Below are 22,166 nucleotides of genomic sequence, written 5' to 3'. Positions count from 1 at the left end.
CCCTTGTTCAGGGGGCATTTAAGAGTCAGCCACATTGCTGTGGATCTGGAGTCACATGTAGACCAGACCAGGTAAGGATGGCAGATTTCCTTCCCTAAAGGGCATTAGTGAACCAGATGGGTTTTTACAACAATCGACAATGGTCATCATTCGACTTTTTTGTTGAATTCAAATTTCACCATCTTTCATGGAGGGATTCGAACTTGAGCCCCCAGACCATGAGCCTAGGTCTCTGGATTACCAGTCTAGTGACAATACCACAATGCCACCACCTCCCTGCACCTCTTATCTCATGTCCGTAAATTAATTCAAAGCAGTAAAACCAGTAGATTCATTGGGTGAATCTCGGGTAGCAAGGGAAAGAAAATCCAGTCCTTTGTTCCAATCATGGGGATATTCATGACAATATGCTTTAATCATCATTTTGAGAGTTTGATGGTACCTCTCTAAAGCTCCCTGTATTTGTGGATGATATGCTGCGGACTCCCAACTGTTTTATACCCAAACTGCTCATTATCAAAATACATACATTCAGCTGGATGCAATGAGAAAGTCCTGCAATTGCTTTTCCACTGACTCCTGTCCCGAGTCGGCTGTCCACTCGTTTTGGTACCACTTGTGATGATCGGATGATGATTTGATTACCTGGATAAAACTATCAATATCAATCATCCTTTTAAAATTTGGAAAAAGCTGTTATTTAATTAAATGTGGCTTGCTAGTGCTACCCAGTGCTGAGAACCATCACCCCGCCTTCTGAACATATTGCTAATGCATGTTTCTCTGCCAGTTCAAGAGTGCGATGATACTGTCTTTCTCGAAAGCCTAATGCTGGTGCAGCCACTGCTTCTCATTGATTATATACTGGCACTGTTACTCTTTCTTGTTGGCCTTGAATTTGCATTATTGACACACCCATCACCCCTGTGCTTGCTGAACTACAGCCAGCTATGCCCCAAATTTATAATTCTCATTCTTGTTTTCAAAACCCTTCATGGCTGCACCCCTCCCTATCTCCTCCAGCCCGGCAGCCATCCAAGATATCTGTGCTCCTCCATAGAACCATAGAAAAGTTACAGCACAGAAGGAGGCCATTGGGCCCATCTTGTCCATACCAGCCCGAGGACAGCCAGGTGCCCTTTCTAATCCCACCTTCCTGCACCCAGCCCATAGCCCTGCAGTTTACAGCACTTTAGGGGCAGATCCAGGTACTTTTTAAAAGAGTTTAAAGCTTCTGCCTCTAACACCAACTTGGGCAGCGAGTTCCAGACACCCACTACCCTCTGCGTAAAAAAAATCTTGCTCATGTCCCCCCTACACCTTCTTATCTTGAATCTATGTCCCCTGATTCTAGAATCTCCACCAAGGGAAACAATTTTATCCTGTCCACTCTATCTATTCCCCTCATAATTTTGTACACCTCAATCAAGTCACCTCTCAGCCCTCTTTGTTCTAAGGAAAATAACCCCAACCTATTGAATCTCTTCTCGTAGCTACACTTTTCTAACCCTGGCAACATTCTTGTAAACCACTCTGCACTCTCTCCAGAGCTATTACGTCCTTCCTGTAATGTGGTGACCAGAACTGCACACAGTACTCCAGTTGTGGCCTCACCAGTGTTTTATACAATTCCTTACTTTTATATTCTATACCTCTGCCAATGAAGGAGAGCATTCCATATGCCTTCTTTACAACCTTGTCTACTTGAACTGCTGCCTTCAGGGACCTGTGTACTTGTACGCCAAGATCTCTCACTTCATCTACCCCTCTTAGTATATTCCCATTTATTTTGTAATCCCTGTAGCTGTTTGACCTCCCTAAATGTATGACCTCACACTTCTCTATGTTAAAATCCATCTGCCACTTTACTGCCCACTCCACCAACTCCTCTATATCGTTTTGGAGATTATGGCTATCCTCTACACTATCCACTACTCAGCCAATCTTCGTGTCATCTGCAAATTCCTCAATCGTGCCCCCCACTTCACGTCCAAATCGTTAATATATAACACAAACAGCAAGGGTCCCAACACCGAGCCCTGTGGGACACCACTTGAGACAACTTTCCATTCGCAAGGGCATCCATCGACCATTACCCTTTGTTTCCTGTTACAAAGCCAACCTTTTATCCAGTTTGCCACATTACCCTGAATCCCATGGGCTTTTACTTTCCTGACCAATCTGCCATGTGGGACCTTGTCAAATGCCTTGCTAAAATCCATGTACACAACATCCACTGCACTACCTTCATCAACCCTTCTTGTCACTTCCTCAAAGAATTCAATCAAATTTGTGAGGCAAGACCTTCCTTTAACAAATCCATGCTGACTATCCCTGACTAGTCCATGCCTTTCCACATGACAGTTAATCCTATCTCTCAGGATTGATTCTACTAATTTGCTCACCACCGATGTAAGACTAGCTGGCCTATAATTGTTTGGCATTTCCTTTGATCCTTTTTTAAACAACTCCAGCTTCTTGAACATTCCCAGTTTCCTTCACTGCACCACTGGTGGCCATGCCTTTAGCTACCGAGGACCTAAGCTCTAATTCCCTCCATGAATTCCCTGCATCTCAACTTCTCTCTCCTTTAATTTGCTCCTTAAAACCTAAGTCCTCGACCAAGCTGCCCTAATATCTCTTTATGTGGCTCTGTGTAAATTCTGTCTGATAACACTCCTTGAAGCACTTTAACATGCTTTATCACATTAAAGGTGCATAAATGCGAGTTCTTTTTGTTCCTGCAATCTCTTCTTCTTGTACTTAATCATCTTCCTGCCAACATCTCCCCAAGCTCTAATTAAAATTCAAACACTTCAATTGAATTCCCTCATTTACTTTCTCGTTTCAGACCTGTTGGTGTTATGGACTATGATACAGTAAATTGCAATATTTTCAGTGTTGATGATTTAATGGCTGAAGTGTATTGGTAGAAATTTAAGAAACTAGGAAAGATTCAAGACAGTACTTACAGAAAAAGGCAGACATGGTTAGAAAGGAAAGCAACAACAAAATATGGTTATTTTTGGTTTTGGTGCCAAAACATTTGGCCCTTAAGGTTTTCAGTATCGATGTCTAATTGAGGTTATTTGCGTTCAACTTTCCATTAAACGTTATAGGTTGCATGTTAGCATTGCACATAAACGTGCTAATGTTCAGTACTGTTATAGCTGGAACAGTTCTGCTTTGTTCAGACCGTGAGCAGAGCTGTGCTATTAATAACAAATGTCTTAATGGGTTTGAATGAACATTTAATAAAGAAAGAGCTTGTATTTACATAACACTTTTCCTTACACCCTCAGCAAATCCCAAAGCACTTTAGAACCAATGGGTTACTTTTGAAGTGTGTTGTCACTGTTACTAAATCTGCAAATGCAGCAGCTTGGGAACAAGCAGTGCAATGATACTTTCAGCTGCAGGATTATCATGCCAGTGAGAACATTGAAGAAAAAGGGGGAAATTGAATCAAAAAGTACTGCCATGAAAACAATATTGTTTTAAAAAATGCAAGCTTTTCCCTCCTGAAAAAGTAGCCTTTTGAAAATAAAAGCTTGTCAATGAATTAATGAAGCTGAGTGATTACACCTATTGCTATAATCGTGACATGGGAAATAGGAGCTCGATATAATTACCTAATTGTTCACAGCAAATTAAAACGCGTCAAGTTTGCTACTGTTAGACCTACAGGAGAATTTTCAAGCACATCATATCTCCCATAATAGTGTTCCATTCGTAAGCTTGTAACAAATTGTCAAAATCAAAGCATGGCGAACAAATAGGCTGCATTCAAAAGATAGGAATAGAAGGAAAAGTGCAATGTAATCAGAATTACAGGGAGACATGATTAAACCAGGATATTGACTGGGAGATGCAAACAATAGGACCTTGTGCTTCCAGAATGCAGGTGATAAGGGAGACCATTGCACCCAAAGAAAGGATTGATAGAGTCTGTGTGGATTGAGATCTGTAATAGCAGAAAATAAATCATTATTGGTTATTGCTATAGATCCTTTGGAAGGGAGGAGAGGATACAGCAAGAAATATTTTTTGTAGATGAAGTCTGTGTTTCTAAAGCAAGTGCAGGTTAGCTTCCTTGTTTTTTTGAACAAACAACAGTCACTGGCTACCTTGAATCTAATGTTGAACAATACCAATTCAGGTACACAAAGATAGAATTAAGGAATCATTTTGGATCATGATAATTGGTATGTCTATGAGGCTATTGAAGAAGATACTGACCTCAAAACTCTACAGGACACAATCCTATAATGAAAGCAAAATGTTGCAATTAGAGTTGTAGAGGTCTACAGCACAGAAAAAGGCCCTTCGACCCATCGAGTCTGCGCCAGTCAAACAAGTACCTAACTATTCTAATCCCATTTTCCAGCACTAGGCCCATAGCCTTGTATGCCATGGCATCGCAAGTGCACATCCAAATACTTCTTAAATGTTATGAGGGTTTCTGCCTCTACCACCCTTTCAGGCAAGTGAGTTCCAGATTCCCATCACCCTCTGAGTGAAAAAATTCTTCCTCACATCCCTTCTAAACCTCCTGCCCCTTACCTTAAATCTATACCCCCTGGTTATTGATCCCTCCACCAAGGGGAAAAGTTCCTTCCTGTCTACCCTATCTATGCCCCTCATAATTTTATACACCTCAATCATGTCCCCCCTCAATCTCCTCTGCTCCAGGGAAAATAACCCCAGTCTATCCAATCTCTCCTCATAACTAAAACTCTCTAGCCCAGGCAACATCCTGATAAATCTCCTTTGCACTCTCTCTCTAGTGGAATCGATTTCTTCCTATAATGCGGATTCCAGAACTGCACGCAATACCCTAGCTGTGGCTTAACCAGAATTTTATACAGTTCCTGCATAACCTCCCTGCTCTTATATTCTATGCCTTGGCTAATAAAGGCAAGTATCCCATATGCCTTCTTAACCACCTTATCTACCTGTCCCGCTACCTTAAGGGACCGGTGGGCATGCAAACCAAGGTCCCTCTGATCCTCGGTATTTCCCAGGGTCCTTCCATTCATTCCCGTGCCTTGTTTGTCCTGCCCAAGTGCATCACCTCACACTTATCCGGATTAAATTCCATTTGCCACTGATCAGCCCGTCTGACCAGCCCGTCAATATCCTCCTCACTATTTACCACCCCACCAATTTTTGTTTCATTTATATTGTGAAGATCATTGGGACATCAATTTAACTCAATAATTCACTCGAATACATAGACATAGGTTATGTGGAGGCTATTCATCTCCGAGGTTAAGTTTCTTCCTTCTCTGGTCTTTTAAGTAAATCATCTGACCAGATTCACATTATGGGAAGGTCATAAACTGGAAGTAAACTCAGTTTTTAAAGAGTAGCTCTGAAAGTAATTAAGACTTCTGCTTTCAAGTTCACAGAGAATTTGAAAATGATAGTTCAGATTCTGAGTCTCACCATTGGCTGACTCAGTTACTAGTGTGCAAATCCTTATTACAGTGTAGTCTACATTTCTCATTTAGTTAATCTACAAAAGTTAGATGAATTGTAACAAATATTAATCAGTTGTCTCAGTTCCTGACTCAGATCTGCATCTAAATCACAGTCAGAGACATTAATTTCAGAAATCTATTATTATACTAAAAGGTAAAAATCATTTTTAAAATCAAACAAGATTGAGAATATAGTATAAAAGCAAGATACTGCGGATGCTGGAAACCTGAAACAAAAACAGAAAATGCTGGAAAAACTCAGCGGGTCTGGCAGCATCTGTGGAGAGAGAAACAGAGTTAACGTTTCGAGAGCATATGGCCCTTCTTCAGAGCTCTGAAGTTCTGAAGAGTGTTTCCAGCATTTTCTGTTTTTGTTTGAGAATATAGTCTTCACACCTCATGCAATGCTAGGCAGAATTATCAAATGTACCATTTTTTTCCGATTTGAAAAGTTTCCTTTTAGTCTGAAATCCCAGGTGAAGAACAGGAAAAAGTTTACAAAAGAAGATGGACTATTACACTTCCAACAAAAGAATAATGCTGGAAATCTGAAATAAAAACAAAGGGCAGAGTTTTACTCTGATTGAGCAGGTGCACGCCCGACCTGATCGGACATGAAATTGTGCGATATTTCAGTCAGTGGGCGCACTCAAAAGTTGGAAGTGCGCCCACCAACAATTAAGTGGGCAATTAAGCCTATTAACGGAGCAATTGACTCCGATTTTTAATGGTCCATTGGTGGATGGGCGAATCAGCCAGGCAGACTTTGCATTTTTTCATGAAACCTCATCCAAAGGCGAGATGAGGCTTCTGTTATGAAATAAAAACCTGTGGGCAGCATGTTTATCATCTATACTTTCAGGTGCCTGATTCTGATGCTTGGACATTTATTTCCACTTTTTGAAACTTTATTTGATGGTTTTCAGATCTGCAGCTCCCAGGGGCAGCTCTCAGCTTTCAGGGAGCTTTCTCTCAGCGTTCGCCCACGCCCATGTTGACATCATCGTCCGCCCTTTGCCCACCCCCACCCCGGCAGCACCGAGTTTTTCAGTGTGTGTTTCATGCTGGCTGGCCATTAATTGGCCAGCCAGCGTGATATCGTGGTTGGGGGCCTGTTTCCCAGCCAATCCTGAGCCTGCTGATCGCACCCGCCCAATGAGCTAAAAATTCAGGCCGAAGTGCTGGAAATACTCAGCAGGTTGGCAGCACCTGTGGAGAGAGATAGATAGCTAGCATTTCAAATCGAAAATGACTTCTTCAGAACTGAAGGAGAACAGAAGTGTTATGAGTTATATGCCATTGAAAGGGGAGAGGGTGAAGAAGAACAATCTGAAGAAGAAGAATCTGGGATAGAGTAGAGGGTGGAAGAGATTAAATGAGAAAGATGTTGGGGGTGATTGAGGAGTGGACCAGGGTGCTGAGGAGCGGACGGTCCCTTTGGAATACTGACAGGGGAGTGGAGGGGAAGATGCGTTTGGCGGTGGCATCATGCTGGAGGTGGTGGAAATACGAGCCTAGTGGTTATGCCAGGATTGTGCTTGCTGGTGCACTGCAGTGTTGACCTAGTCAAAATTTGCAGGATCAGTGGGAGGACGTCTAATTTGCGTGAATAGACAGGCACAAGTACCTTTGTGAGTACGTCTCTTCTGTCTGCCTATCCAATATATTTGGAATATTTTACACCTACCTGTCTAGCATGGAAAGAGTGCCCAGGCCCTCCATTACATACAGATAGACATTAATATGAACTAGGAGCAGTTAGCCATTCAGTCCATCGAGCCTGCTTCGCCATTTGATAAGATCATGGTTGATCTGATTGCAGTGCCTGCTTTCCTGTTTACCCCCTATACCCTTTGACTCACGCGCCAGTTGTTAATCTATCTAACTAAGCCTTAAAAATATTCAGTGACCCAGCCTCCACTGCTCTCTGGCCAAGAGAATTCTACAGACTAATGAAGCTCTGAGAAAAAAAAAATCTCCTCACATCCGACTTAAATGGGTGACCTCTTATTTTTAATCTGTGCTCAATATTTCTAGTCTCTCCCACAAGGGGAAACATCCTCTCAGCATCCACCCTGTCAAGTTCCCTCAGAATCTTGAATGTTTCAATAAGATCACCTCTCATTCTTCTAAACTCCATTGGGTACAAGCCCAGCCTGTCCAACCTTTACTCATAAGACAAACCCCTCATCTCAGCAATCGTCAAGTGAACCTTTTCTAAACTGCCTCTAATGTAATTATATTCTTTTTTCAATAAGGAAATCAAAACTGTGGTACACAGTACTCCAGATATGGTCTCACCAAAGCCCTGTACAACTGTAACAAAAGTTCCCTACCTTTATATTCCATTCCCCTTGCAATAAATGACAACTTTCCATTTGCCTTCCCAATCACTTGCTGCACCTGCATACTAACTTTAACTTCCTTAAAGTTAAGTTTAAACATACTTTTCCTCAGCTATTTCCCCATCAACCACCTGTGTGGGTAGGATAATCAAGATTTTATTTCAATTCACAATTCTTCGGTCTATGCTGGTCTGCAGGTTTTTCACCTCTTCTCACTGGGTGTGCCAACATCCTTTGCTATGTCAGATCCTGAATCATCTGGGAAAACAGGACCTCCTAGTGCAGGGAGCTCTCCCCACCACTGACATTTCCCTTGTAAATTTCAGAAGGCTCCATCCCCCTGAAATTAATAGGAACCTTATGTATCTGAATCCCTGCCATTTTCTGCTTTCTCTGCCAGTCTCTCACTGGAAGTATAATGAGTTTTTGGCAGAATCCCTGCAGAATTTCCAGACTGATAATACAAAAACATTGGACTTCAAAAGCTCAGACTTCATGAATTGATCACATTTCAATGATTCTGAAACCTGTAATCGAAAGATGGGGGGAGTTTAAACCAAGATTGGTGAGGCTACAGTCTATTCATTCTGAGCAAATCAAGGCAGATTAATGGGTAACAGAGACCAGCCTAGTTAAGGAGAGATGAAAACAATAGCTGTATATAAACTAAAAAAAACGATTGGAGTTTCTTTTGTTCTTCCTTTCTATAAAAATGAAATTGGGTAAGAAAGAGAATATATAAATACAATTAACTGTGTAATGTTAACTATGTGAAATGAAAAATGATTTTATTCTAGCATGTAATAGTTAAAAATACAATGGATCAGAAATCCAGTTTCTTGCATCCTTGACAGGAAAAAAAAACAGCCATATCAAATAGGATAGGCCAAAAGGAAATAACTTATACCTTGTAATATTGCACTAAAAGAGCAATTGACAAGATGATGTTGCTTCAAAAATGCAACTTTTTTTTTGCATTACTGTGTGTTGAATAAGGTGGTCTGGATTATTATTTGAACATTTGCTGTATAATACACAAATGAAATTTAAAATAGATTCTGTGTTTACAAAGAAATTCACTTAGGATAAATAAGATTTTAGTTTTCCACTGGACAGTTGTGATTTTCAGCACCTCAACATTGTTTTCCCCCAAAAATACACATTTTAGGCAGAATTTTTATTTTTGTCATACTCATGTTGTGTTACAGTGCCACCTATTGGTATCATATTATTTTGCACAACTCAAACAAATTTTTTTAATTTGTTCATGGGATGTGGGCGTCGCTGGCTAGGCCAGCATTTATTGCCCATCCCTAATTGCCCTTGTTCAGAGGGCATTTTTAAGAGTCAACCACATTGCTGTGGGTCAGGCCAGACCAGGTAAGGACAGCAGACTTCCTTCTCTAAGGACATTAGTGAACCAGATAGGTTTTTATGACAATTGGCAATGGTTTCACGGTCATCACTAGACTTTTAAGTCCAGATATTTATTGAATTTCACCATCTGCCATGGTGGGATTCGAACCTGGGTCCACTAGAGCATTACCCTGGGCTTCTGGGTTACCAGTCCAGTGACAATACCACTATGCCACCGCCTCCCCATAAATGTCACTGCTGACTCGATCCTTGTAGGTAGCATTGAGTAATTATTAAGGTGCTTCGGGATGGCCTGAAGTCATGACAGGCACTATATAAATACAAATTATTTCTGTGGTCAATGGTTATTCCTCCCCATTATTTGGGGAACAATGAAGAATTCTTAGTAAAATGCCCCTCTCCTGCCCAGAGGGAAAGTTATTAATGAAGTAACTTTTGCCATTTCCAAACCCACAACCACTACCATCTAGAAGGACAAGAGCAGCAAATAGATGGGAACACCACCACCTGGAAGTTCCCCTCCAAGCCACTCGCCATCCTGACTTGGAAATGTTGTTGGGTCAAAATCCTGGAATTCCCTTCCTAACAGCTCTGTGGGTGTACCAACACCACATGGACTGCAGTGGTTCAAGAAGGCAGCTCACCACCACCTTCTCAAGGGCAGCTAGGAACGGGCAATAAAGCTGGCCCAACCAGCGAAGCCCACATCCCTTAAATGAATTTTTAAAAAAGAATTTGCAGAACTACCCTTTAAGCACATAAGTGTTTCCTACTTTCACTCCTGAAAGCTCTGGCTCTGATTTTTAGACAGTGCCCCCCAGTCCTAAACTCCCCAACTGGTAGAAGTAGTTTTTCTTTATATAAACTATCTGTTCCCCTTAATATCTTAAACTTGATAACTCACCTTTTAACCTGCTAATACAACCTTAGTTTGTGTAATCTCTCCACATAATTTAATTCTTGGAGTTCAGGCATCATTCTAGTAAATGTATCCTAAGACCAGTCACTCCTTCCTAAAGTGTGGTGCCCAGAACTGCCCACAATGCTTTAGAAATCGTCCAACCAGGGCTTCATATAGCTACAGCATGACTTCTACCCCCTTGTACTGTAGTCCACTATATATAAAGGCCAACATTCCTTTAGCCATTTTGATTATTTTCTGTACCTGTTCATAACATTTTAATGATCAATGTGCCTGGATCCCCAAGTCTCTTTGGATCTCCAGTGTTTCTATCTTTTCAAAATTTAGAAAGTACACTATTCTGTCTTTTTTAGCTCCAAAGTGGATGACCTCACATTTGCCTACACAGAAATCGATTTGCCAGTTATGACCATTCACTTAATCAACATCTCTTCCAACTACACTGCTTATAATGCTGCCTGTCTTTGTGTCACCATCAAACTTGGATATTTGGCTTATTATTCTATTATCTTAGTCTTTAAAAAACACAACGAATACTTGAGGCCCCAACACAGATCCTCATGGAACACTAGTTACTGGTTTATAAGTCGACCTTCAAAGCCTCAAAAAATCCTTCCAAAATGGGGATCAAGTTAAACGTGAACCAGCGGTGTTGGTGTAGGGTGGTCGCTATTTTAAAATGTGAAAAATTCCGGAAATACAAATTAAATCAACGTGACATGTTTTATTGAACTAATTAATTCTGCAAGCATACCTTTAACCTTCATCAAAACATTTTAAAAACCATCAAATTCATTCTGAGTCACTTTGGCTATGGCATCATTGTAAGGATCCCACTCTGGACCAGATTTGGTGCTTTCACTGGGTGGACATTGGGTGTCCACCGAATCCAATAGATCACAGCTCATTCTGCAGTATTGCACGCAGATCGGTGGCGGCCACCCTTGATAGCCTCAGTCTTCACTGGCACTGGTGCTCCGACATCTGGTGGCAGTTCAGGTGAGTCCAGAAAACTCTGGGCGGCAGTTGTGCCCGTCTTGGATTGGCCTCCTGCTGCAGGTCCACTTGGCAGTCTTCTGTGGCTTGCCCAGAGGCTGGCCTTCTTGCTCCGGCTGCACTGGTGCTTCTGGTGCCTGATGCACCCTACCTCTGCATCACTCATCCTCCACACAGGGGTCCAGGATTGGGTAGATGAGTCCCATGGCTGTTAGTCTCTCCCTTTATCATGTGCTGCCCTTGCAAGCAAGTTCCCCTGAGTCCTTGGCCTTGTCTGTTTCCCTCGATCCTGTGGCCGTGAGCCCCTCTCTGTAGGTCCTGCTGAGATGCCTAAACCACAATTGGAAACTCCTCAGTTCCTCAGAGCCGACCCACTGGCTCTTGGCCTGCAGCTCCTCAGAGCCTCTCAGCTAGAGGCCTCCTGTCTCAACATGACAATGGCCTCCTTTCTCCCAGCACACTGAAGTCAGCTCCAACATGGCTGATTGCCATAGAAGACCCTGAGACCTCGCCTGGTTTCCACCATCCTTAAGCGGTTGGAAATCTGACGGCCTGTGATCCTCATACAGGCTCGTTGAATTAAATTGCAATTGGTCGTTAATTAGCTGTACAACTAATAAAACTGACTTGCTGCCACTTTGTCTTGGCAATGCTGCCTTGGAGGTTTCCAACTGCTGGTAGAATGCAGACCTGATGTCACACAGCCAGGGTTTCGCTCCAGCATATCCTGTTCTGATTCTGTGATATAAGCAAAAAACTGCGGATGCTGGAAATCCAAAACAAAAATAAAAATAAAAATACCTGGAAAAACTCAGCAGGTCTGGCAGCATCTGCGGAGAGGAACACAGTTAACGTTTCAAGTCCGTATGACTCTTCAACAGAACTAAGTAAAAATAGAAGAGAGGTGAAATATAAGCTGGTTTAAAGGGGGGTGGGACAAGTAGAGCTGGATAGAGGGCCAGTGATAGGTGGAGATAGCCAAAAGATGTCATGGACAAAAACAAAGGTGTTGAAGGTGGTGATATTATCTAAGGAATGTGCTAATTAAGGGTAGAAAGCAGGATGAGCAAGATACAGATAGCCCTAGTTGGGGTGGGGTGAAGGAATCGAAATAGGCTAAAAGGTAGAGATAAAACAATGGATGGAAATACATTTAAAATAATGGAAATAGGTGGGAAAAGAAAAATCTATATAAATTGGGAAAAAAGGGGGGGGGATCGAAAAGGGGGTGGGGATGGAGGAGAGAGTTCATGATCTAAAATTGTTGAACTCAATATTCAGTCCGGAAGGCTGTAAAGTGCCTAGTCGGAAGATGATGTGCTGTTCCTCCAGTTTGCGTTGAGTTTCACTGGAGCAATGCAGCAGGCCAAAGACAGACATGTGGGCGTGAGAGCAGTGTGGAGTGTTGAAATGTGTCTGATTCTGTGACCTCCCCTGCCTCGCAGCCTACTGAAGTGGGCTATGTTCAATTCCAGCCATAGAATCACTACGACACAGAAGGAGGCTATTTGGCCCATTTTTTTTATTTGTTCATGGGATGTGGGCATCACTGGCCAGGCCAGCATTTATTATCTGTCTCTAGTTGCCCTAGTTCAGAAGAAATTTGAGAGTCAACCATATTGCTGTAGGTCTGGAGGCCAGACCAGGTAGACAGCAGATTTCCTTACCTAAAGGACATTAGTGAATCAGATGGGCTTTTACAACAATCGACAATGGTTTCATTAAACTTTTAATTTCAGAATTTTTTAAAATTCAAATTTCACCATCTGCCATGGCAGGATTCAACAAGGCCCCCAGAGCATTACCCTGGGTTTCTGGATTACCAGTCCAGCCATAATACCACTACACCATCGCCTCCATTGCCAGCTGTCTGATGAGCAATCCAGTCAATCCCATTACCCAGTCTATTCCCGTAGCCCTGCAAGATTATTTCCCTTAACTGCCCATCGATTTCTTTTTGAAATCTTTGATTACCCAAGCTTCCTTCGTGGGAAAGAGGAATTTTTTTGCCCAGATGTCGAATAAGCAGTCTGATAATTAGCAACAGTGGAGGAGTTGAGAGAAGTGGTGGTGAGGTAGAGCTGGGTGTCATCAGCTTACATGTGAAAACTAACGCTGTACCTTTGGATGATGTCATTGAGAGGCAGCTTTTAGATGAGAACTAGGAGGGGAGCCACAAGGTAAATGGTGTGGGAGTGGGAAGAGAAGCCACAGCAAGTGATTTTCTAGCAACGATTAGATTGATAGGACTGGAACCAAGCAAAAGGAGCCCCATCCAGCTGGATGCCACTGGAGAGGTGTTGGATGAGGATGATGTGATCAACCCTGTCAAAAGCTGCAGACAGGGCGGGAAGCATGAGGAGGATATTTTTGTACACACTCACATAGGATGTCATTTGTGACATAATCCGATATAATGCATTATAAAGATTTCCATAAGTCTAATACGAAATATGTTCAGTCTAATTATATATTGAAGTTACGCCATAAAAACAGGCCATTCAGCCCAATTGGTCTATGCCAATATTTATGGTTCACTCAAGCTTCGTCCCATCTCTCTTCATCTCAGTCTATCAGCATATCATTCTGTTACTTGCTTGCATACTATATACAGATCACATATAATTATAACATCTACCCACAAAGTATTTATCCTTCATAGCTATATTAACCTTTTATATTGCTGGACAGTATTTTCTACATCAGAATGCAGTTTTTAATCTACTTAATTTTCTTTTCTTTTCATTTAGGTTTTTTGATTGAGAAGGATCGACCTATCTTCAGACTTCTGTCAAGCACTCCTCTGCAACTGCTCATCAGCAGGTACGTAAAAGCAGTTAAGACTGATATGCCCTGCAGTACTTCCCTCCCTCCTTGCAAGAGAGTAGTTGATGCCTGTTAGGAAAGAGAGATAGTTTAACTAAGTTATATTGGTATTTGTAGGTGTTAGGAATGAGTCTTAGCTTTAAAGTTTAAGTTATATTTGTATTTCTGTATCTGTGTGGTAAGAAAGGTCAAATTGAGTTTTAGTTTAACTTTAAAAGGTGCCTGCATTTTTAATAAGAGCTTTACGACTCTAAACTAAGTTAAACAAACAAGAGTAGAGAAACTGGACCGTAGCCTAGCAACAGGGGTCCAGAGAGGCAGGATCCTCCCATAGACACACACATAAGAAACTAGAAACAGCAGTTTGATTTGGAAGCAGTTTGAGTTCAGTTGGTTTTGAAGATAGCTGCCAGGAGAGACTGGAAAAGGGGCCAGAAAGCAAGCCCCAAGCTAAAGAGAAAAGTTTTCGAATCCAGGGGAGAGGAACATCGGAAGGAGAGTTCGAAACTCTGGAGGTGAAGCCTTGCAGAAGGCGTCGGTTTGGGAGAAGATTGCAAAGTGAGTTCTTGGAAAGCGGAGATTGAAAACCCTTGTGTGAAAGATGGAGTTTGGTGAGACCGGTTGGCTCACGGTGTGACAAGTGTCTGTGGGTGGGCAGGGGGAGGTTGAGGAGAGATCCATAGCACCTGGTTGAGGTGGCATCTGTTACTTGGTTTCATACCGTGCTGTGTCTGATCACAGGGTGCCTGTTGGTTTACATGGACTGTGTACTTATTGTGAACATTAGAGTATGTGATAGTTTATGTAACATGTGTTATCTTTACAAACCTGCATATATCTGTAAAGGTATAGTTGTGGGTGAAGGAATGTTGTAACATAGTTTATTTCTTGTTGAATAAATGTTTTATTCTTTTGATAAAATTTCATCAGCTGACTCCTGTGACTCTGTTCAGTAGCTACTCTCCACATATCTAAGCAAACAATTTAAAGTTAGGACTTATCAAGCTGGGTTCCACTCTGGGATCAGGCTTGTCCAGTGGTAACCTCAGCTGGGGATCAATAATATGTCCAATTAGTATCTCTCTCCATTTGTACAGCCAAGATTGACGAAGAGTCATGGGGAATCTCAGGTATTTATATAGGAACTACAACAAAGGTTAACAAGACTTAAACTGTGTTGTGCTTTCCTCTAAGTATCCCATCATGATATCTTACACAGCCAGAAATCAAGATAAATTTGCAAATGATCCTAAACAAAAATCAACAGCTGTCCTGTTCAAATTAGCAAAGCAGTTCCATACCTTTATTTGCTTTCCTGTTGAAACCTCCACTCAGTGGCCAACAACAACAGTATTTGGCTAAACTTCTGCTGCTGATACTCAGCTCTGGAAACATCTCCAGATATAATTAGACTGTCTGTACATAGATCATACATTGAATCTTAGCACAGAAGGAGGCCCAATGTGTTGGGACTAGCTCTTTGAAAGAGCCATCCAATTAGTCTCATGTCACTGCTCTTGCCCCACATCCCTGCAACTTTTTTCTCTTCGAGTATGCATCCAATTTTCTTTGGAAATTATTATTGAACCTACTTTAACCAACCTTTAAGGCAGTGTTTTCCAGATCATAACAACTCACTGCGCAAAAAAAAATCTCCTTATCTGCCCTCATGTTCTTCAGCCAGTCAATTAAAACCTTTGTTAGAGTAAATTAGGATAAATTGTTTCCAGTGGCAGGAGTGTTGGCAACCAGAGGACAAAGTCCTTCATAATTTTGAATGCCTCTGACAAATATCCCCTTAACCTTTTCTGCTCTAAGGAGAACAACCTCAGCCTATATGAATAATAACCAGTTTCTAAAATCATTTAAAATGTATCTTTAACCAAAAAACAAAAGGAAACAGGGCCTCTTTAAATGTAAGCTTTACCCCTGGAAAGAACACACAGTTCCAGGTGGGAAGGTTGGGGTGGTTGCTACATTGGAGGACTAATTCTGTAAGATATCAGTCTATTTGCAAGACTGAAAAGATCTGCCAACATGACTTCTGTTGGATGCTTGAAGAACTTGCCCAGATACAGGTGGACATGCTGGAATGACGCAGTAGTGACAGAATTATGTCACTTGGTAATGCAGATATTATATACAGCAATAGTTAACTTCTAACTTGACTAAGGGAGGTGAAATTGTGAAGCAAATTTAGAATGGATTCAAGCGCAATTAATTGATAGCTCTACATCGGTCCATTTTGCCATTCATTGTTCCTTAGAACAAAAGTGTTTTCTTCAAAACTACCTGACCTTCAACCTGCTGCCGGCATCAGTCTCCTGTCATGGTCATCTCTCAGCCAGCCAGGCATTCATAATGAAGCCATCTGAAAAAATAGTTGTCTACTTCTGTTGCTAAAGTTTCCAGATGGCCTCATTATGAATGCCTGGCTGAGCTCCAAGAATGATGAGCTCATCTAACTTAGCAGGCAATGTTTACACAGCTTGAAGGGGAGCACAAGCTTTGTTTGATTGACATCTCTATTACCTTGTAATAAGCTTATCTTTCTTTGATGTGTTTTTTTCAATGTCTGTGTGTTTATTTGTGCAAGATTAAAAGTTTGAAGTGGATAAAAGCTTTTTGAAGTTGATACTTTGAACAGCTGTGATTGATTTTCAGCTTTATGAGAAGTTAAGAGAGACAATATATTTCAAACATACAAAATAGGAGCTGAAGTAGGCCATTCGGCCCTCGAGCCTGCTCTGCCATTCAATAGGATCATGGCTGATTTGTGTTTCGAACTCCACATTCCCATCTAGCCCCGAAAACCTTCGATTCCCTTGCCTAACAAGAATCTATCTACCTCTGCCTTAAAAATATTCAATGACCCCCATCTCCACTGCCTTCGGAGGCAGAGAATTCCAAAGTTGCACAACCCTCTGAGAGAAATGATTTCTCCTCATCTCTGTCCTAAAAGGGCAACCCCTAATTTTAATACAGTGCCCCCTAGTTCTGGACTCACCCACAACAGGAAACATCCTTTCCATATCTGCCTTGTCAATACCGTTCAGGTTCTTATATACTTCAATCAAGTCACCCCTCGCTCTTCTAAATTCCAGTGGAAACAAGCCCAGTTTGTCTAAACTTTCCTCATAAGATAACCCACTCATTCCAGGTATCAATTTAGTAAACCTCCTCTGAACAACTCCAATGCATTTACATCCTTCCTTAAATAAGGAGACCAAAACTGCACATGATATCCGACCAATGACCTGCATAACTGAAGCATAACATCCTTCCTTTTATGTTCAACTCCTCTCATAATAAAGGATAGCATTCCATTAGCCTTCTTATTACATGCTGTACCTGCATACTAACTTTTTGTGAGTCATGCACTAGAACGCCTAGATCCCTCTGCACCTTGGAATTTTGCAGCCATTCTCCATTTAAGTAATACTCTGCTTTTTTATTTTTCCTGCAAAGTGAACAACTTTGCATTTTCCTACATTATACTCCATCTGCCAGATTTTTGCCCACTCACTCAATCTATCTATATCCATCTGCAACCTCCTTATGTCTTCTTCACAACATACTTTCCCACCTATCTTTGTGTCATCTAAAAATTTAGCTACCATGCCTTCAATCCCCTCATCTAAGTCATTGATATAAATTGTAAAAAGTTGACGCCATAGCACAGAGCCTTGCAGGATTCCACTCGTCACAACCTGCAAATCAGAAAGGACCCATTTAAGCATATTCTCTGTTTTCTGCCAGCCAGCCAATCTTCTATCCATGCTAATAATACGTTACCCTCTACACCACTTTTATTTTCCGCAATAACCTTTGATGTGGCGCCTTATCGAATGCCTTCTGGAAATCCAAGTTCAGCACATTTATAGGCTCTCCTTTATCCACAGCGCATGTTACTCCCTCAAGAACTCCAATAAATTGTTAAACATGATTTCCCATTCACAAAACCATGCTGACTCGTCCCAATTACCTTGAGTTTCTCTAAGTGCCGAGCTATAACCTCCTTAATGATCGATTCTACTACCTTCCCTATGACAGACGTCAAGCTAATTGGCCCATAGTTTCCTATTTTCTGCCTCCCTCCCTTCTTGAATAGATGGGTTATATTTGCTACTTTCCAGCCTGCTGGAACCTTTCAAGAATCTAGTGAATTTTGGAAAATTAACACCAACACATCTACTACCTCATTAGCCAACTCTTTTAAGACCCTAGGGTGAAGTCCATCAGGACCCGGAGACATGTCAGCCGCCTCTCCATCAGTTTGTTCAGTACCCCTTCCCTAGTGATTGTAATTTCACCAAGTTCCTCCCTCCCTTCCACCTTCTGATTTACAGCTATTACTGGAATGTTTTTTATATCCTCTATAGGGATACAGAAGCAAAATATTTGTTCATTTCATCTGCCATTTCCTTCTTATCTACTATTAACTCCCCACTGTCACTCTTTAGAGGACCAACGCTCACTTTACTTACTCTTTTCCTTTGTAAATACCTGTAGAAACTCATGTTATCCATTTTTACATTTCTAGCTAGCTTCCTCTCATACTCTAATTTCTTTCTCCTGATTAACCTTTTATTAATTCTCTGCTGTTCTTTATATTCTGACCAATCATCTGACCTGCCACTCATCTTTGGGTAGTTATATGCATTTTCTGAAGTTTGATGTTTTCCTTAACTTCTTACTTAACCATGGATGATGGGTCCTCCCCTTCAAACTTTTCTTTATAGTGGAAATATACTTATTCTGAGTATTCTGAAATATCCCCTTAAATATCTGCCACTGCTTCTCTATTGATCTATCCCCTAGCCTAGTATCCTATTTCACTTCAGCCAGCTCAGCTTTCATGCCCACATAGTTGCCCTTATTTAAGTTCAAAATACTAGTCTTAGACCCACTCTTCTCCCTTTCAAACTGGACGTAAAATTCAATCATATTGTGGTAGCTGCTACATAGGAGTGCCTTCACACTGAGGTCATTAATTAATCCTGTCACAATACACAATACTAAATAACTTGCTATCTGGTTGGTTCCAGAACATGCTGCTCTAAAAAAGCTACCTTGAAAGCATTCTATGAACTCCTCATCCAGGATACCACTGCCAATCTGATTTTTCCAGTTTATATGTAGATTAAAATCACCCATGATTATTGCCGTCCCTTTATCACAAACACCCAATATTTCCTCTTGTATACTTTGCCCTACATTGTTGTTACTGTTAGGGAGCCTCCACACCACTCCCATTAGTGACTTCTTTCCCCTACTATTCCTCGGCTCCATCCAAACCGATTCTACATCCAGATCTCCTGAACCAAGGCCACCAATGCCATCCTTGATCAATAGTGCTACCCCCTCCACCTTTACCTAGCTTCCTATTCTTCTTGAATATCATATACCCTTCAATAGTCAGGAGCCATTACTTGTCATCTTGCAGTCACATTTCCATAAAGGCTACCAGATTATGTTTATTTACTTCATATGTGTGCTAGCAATTCATTTACTTTGTTATGAATGCTACGCGCACTCAGATACAGAGTCTTTAGTTTTGTCTTTTTGTTATCTTTGTAACATCTAGTCTTGACTATTGGTGCATTCTTAGGTTTTATCTCTCTGTCCCTTCCCGTTATTCCACGAACCTGATTTCCCATATTGCTATTATGGTCTCCTGTCTAGAATCTACCCCTTGATTTGCCACATTGACCCAAGCTCAATCCCTCACCCACTTCCTTTAGTTTAAAGCCCTCTCTGCTCCGCTAGTTTTGCAAATCACAAGAACACATGTCCCAGCATGGTTCAGGTGTAGACAATCCCAACAGTACAGCTCTCACTTTTCCCAGTACTGATGCCAGTATCCCACGGACCAGAACCCACTTCTCCTACACCAGTTTTTGAGCCACACATTCATCTCTCTAATTTTATTTGTTCTATGCTAATATGCACGTGGCTCAGATAATAATCCAGAGATTATTACCTTTGAGGTTCTGTTTATTAATTTGGTACCTAGCTTCTCATACTGACTATGCAGAACCTCCTTTCTTGTCCTGCCTATGCCGTTGGTACCTACATGGACCATGATGACTGGGTCCTCCCCCTCCCACTGCAAGTTCTTTTCCAGCCCTGAGCAGATGTCCTGAACAATGGTCATGTTGAATGGCATTTATTTTGGTTGTCGACTCAGTACTAGGGTTCTCTCGTGGTTCATGACTCCTCTGAGAGGCCGTGAACCATGTTGACTAATGGAACAGGCCTGACTCCATCAAAATTGCGAGGGGGGGTTGAAATGCCCACTCCTGCAATGGAGTGGCAAGGTCAGGAGTACTCCGTGCTGGCTGGCTACCTGCACCCTTATCACACGCCGATGAAAATTCCCGGGAATGGGAATTGGGGTTGTAATCACAGAATCAGGTCCTGCCTGTCTTTTTTAAAGGAATATCCGGGCCTTAGTTTTCAGCAACTATCAAAAATTACTAGCTCTGAATCAGCACTTATGAAATTAAGACCTACACCCAAGATTGGCCTGAACATTGTACAAATTTAGATCCTAGCTAATATAAAACAGCAGTAAGACCTGTGACCCTAATCTTTGTCATTCTCCTTTATTGCCTTTCATATTCCCCTGTTCTGACTCCAAATTCTTTAGCACCTGCGTATGTGCCTCCACTTCTGTGAAATACCTGAATGCTTCAGGTGTCCACATAATGATGTTATGGGATGGAGATTTTGTTAATGCATTAACGTGAAAACCATGTATAACATTTAACTTTGAAATTGACTTCCAGTGGTCTCACATTGATTGCTGGAGCTGACTACCATTAAACTGGTCATATAGATATGTAACTTCAGGTAAATACAGATAGTCTTTCTAATTGATTCACTCTGTTTTCCAATATGCTGTGACCGTGCCAAACATAGATATGCTGTTTGAAGGATTGAATTTTGTGCCGTGCACTTATTTTTGATTGCACCCCACGCCATGTGCCATTCAGCAGCTAAGGGAGCAAATGGAAAACCACTTTCAAGCATCCATGTTGAAACTGTGCCCTTGGGAATACCCAAGGCCAATGGGGACTTGTCCACAAATGTTTTGATTTCCCCTAATTCTCTGGAAAAACACTTGACCACATTGCTTTGCTGGTCCTTTACAACACCTATTACGTACCTTAGTGATTCTAGGTTATAACTGCTGCTGCTATTCGCTCTTCAAATGTACTAATCCAAAACCAGAAGGAATAAAAGGCTGGCAATATTAGCTTGAATACTCGACAACTGCTTCCCTTCTCTGTTGAAACCTAGAAACAGCAAGAGGTGCCTACCACAGTGCGCACATTCAGGGTAACAGTATCAATTTACTGATCAGTCCATATCCTCTTTCAACAGAAAATATCCAATGCGCTGGATATTAGTTATATGTAGAGCTAGTTTGATAATTATGAGATAATGACTGCTGACCAGTTGTTAATGTGATGATCTTCTACTGCAACAAGGCATCAGCTTTAGGCAGTTACAGGCTGTGCCACTGAGAACGAATCGTGTTCCTACAAGGAAGCACCAGTTGGAAGGCAGGAAGTAAGTTGTTCCAGACCCTTTTGATTATAAGCAGCAGCCCAGGAAGAAACATACTGTCAAGCTGTCTCCTCTAATTTCCCATTTCTGAACTTTTTCTAAAAAAATTGTAATTTTTTGTGGTCATCAGGATTCTGAGTAATAATAATAACAACAACTTATATATAGCACCTTTACCATAATGAAACGTCCCAAGATGCTTCACAGGAGCAATATAAAACAAAATATGGCACCAAGCTACATCAGGAGATATCAGACCAGATGACCAAAAGCTTGGCTAACGAGGTAGATTTTAAGAAAAGTCTTAAAGCAGGAATGCGAGGTAGACAGATGTTGGGAGGGTATTCCAGAAGTTGGGGCTTAGGCAACGGAAGGCATAACCACCAGAGGTGGAAAGATAAAAATCAGGAAGCCTCAAGAGGCCAGACTAGAGGAGTGCAGATATCTCAGAGGGTTCTGGGGCTGGAGGAGGCATACAGAGGGTAAGGTTATGGAGGGATTTGAAAACATGATGAGAATTTTAAAATCAAGACGTTGCTTGACCAGGAGCCAACATAGATCAGCGAGCACAGGGGTTGTAAGTGAACGAGACGTTGCAAGTTTAGACACATGCAGCAGAGTTTTGGATGACTTCAGGTGTAC

The 22,166-nt window shown here is 41.6% G+C and overlaps 1 protein-coding gene across 1 annotated transcript in view; it reads left to right on the top strand.

Moving 5' to 3' along the window:
* Positions 1-13,874: 13,874 nt before the first annotated feature.
* LOC144696939 (guanine nucleotide-binding protein G(I)/G(S)/G(O) subunit gamma-7) overlaps positions 13,875-22,166 on the top strand; it is a 221,313-nt gene continuing 213,021 nt past the window's right edge. The window contains exon 1 of the mRNA XM_078568666.1: positions 13,875-13,946. The gene's annotated coding sequence lies outside the window, so the exon portion shown is untranslated. The remainder of the gene's footprint in view (positions 13,947-22,166) is intronic.

Source organism: Cetorhinus maximus, chromosome 2, assembly GCF_964194155.1.
Source record: "Cetorhinus maximus chromosome 2, sCetMax3.hap1.1, whole genome shotgun sequence".
Classification (NCBI taxonomy): Eukaryota; Metazoa; Chordata; class Chondrichthyes; order Lamniformes; family Cetorhinidae; genus Cetorhinus; species Cetorhinus maximus.
Note: the sequence above shows the minus strand (reverse complement) of the source record. Positions and strands in the feature narration are given on the sequence as shown.